The following is a 1,218-nucleotide window of genomic DNA, read 5'->3' on the forward strand; positions in this document are numbered from 1 at the left end:
TATAAAAAATATATATTTTATAATAACACAGTTTTGTGGGTCAGAATTTTGGGGAAGATTCAGCTGGGTGATTTTTCTGCTCCACATGGCATCAACTAAGGTGACCAGACCATTTAGTTAGCAGATGGTGTAGTCTGGAGGGTCGAAGATGACATCAGTAATGTGTCTGGCACCTTAGTGGGGATGAATGGAAGGCTAGAAACAGTGTATATAAATAGTATCACCCCAGGGCTGGCCTCCAGATAGCTGGATTTTTACCTGGTGACTTAAAGTTCCTGGAATGTCCTGAAAGAAAAGAATTTGAAACTACCAGTTCCTTAAGGTTTATGCTAAGAAACTAACAGAGCATCCCTTCTGCTATTCAACTGATGAGTTGTTATTTAATCTATATATCCTCAAAAAGAACGGAACCCTTTTCACTCTGTTTTTCTTTCTTTTGACATGTAGAAACTTCTCAAAAAGATGAGAAAAAAAAATCTTAACCAACCACCACTCAGAAAAATGACTTCTATCTAGAATACACAAAGAACTAAAAAAAATCAGACCTCCAAAATTCAAAGACCCAATCAAAAAATGGGCATCTGAAATGAATACACACTTCTCAGAGGAAGTAGAAAATAGCAAATAAATACATGAAAAAACGTTCCACAGTACTGTTTCTTCGAGAAATGCCAATTAAAATAACATTGAGATAGCAACATTGAGACCCCAGAAAGGCTATCTGTCATAAGAAATCAGCTAATAACAAATGCAGGAGAGGCCATGGGGAAAAAAGGAACTTCCTTGACTGTTAATGGGAATAGTACTACCAGTAGACTGACACAATCACTATGGAAATCAGTGTGGAGAATCCTCAAGAAACTAAGATTGGAGGTCCTATTCAATCCAACTATTACCCTTCTGGGCATTTTCCCAAAAGAACTGAAAATATCATACTGCAGTAACATATGTGCAGTCATGTGTATAGCAGCATAGTTTGTCATAGCCAAATCTTGGCAACAACCAAACTGCCCATCACCTGAGGAATGGATAAAAAAGATGTGGTATTTTTATATAATGGAACATTATTTATCTATAAAAAAGAGACAAACCTGAGGCCTTTGTAAGTAAATTGATGTAACAAGAGGCTATACTCATAAGTGAAATAAATCAGACCCATATGTGTAAATATTATATTTCTCCCTAGCGTAACAACCTGAAAGAATAAACAAAATCAAA

This window comes from Octodon degus, unplaced genomic scaffold (genome assembly GCF_000260255.1).
Source record: "Octodon degus isolate 3935 unplaced genomic scaffold, OctDeg1.0 scaffold00070, whole genome shotgun sequence".
Lineage (NCBI taxonomy): Eukaryota > Metazoa > Chordata > Mammalia > Rodentia > Octodontidae > Octodon > Octodon degus.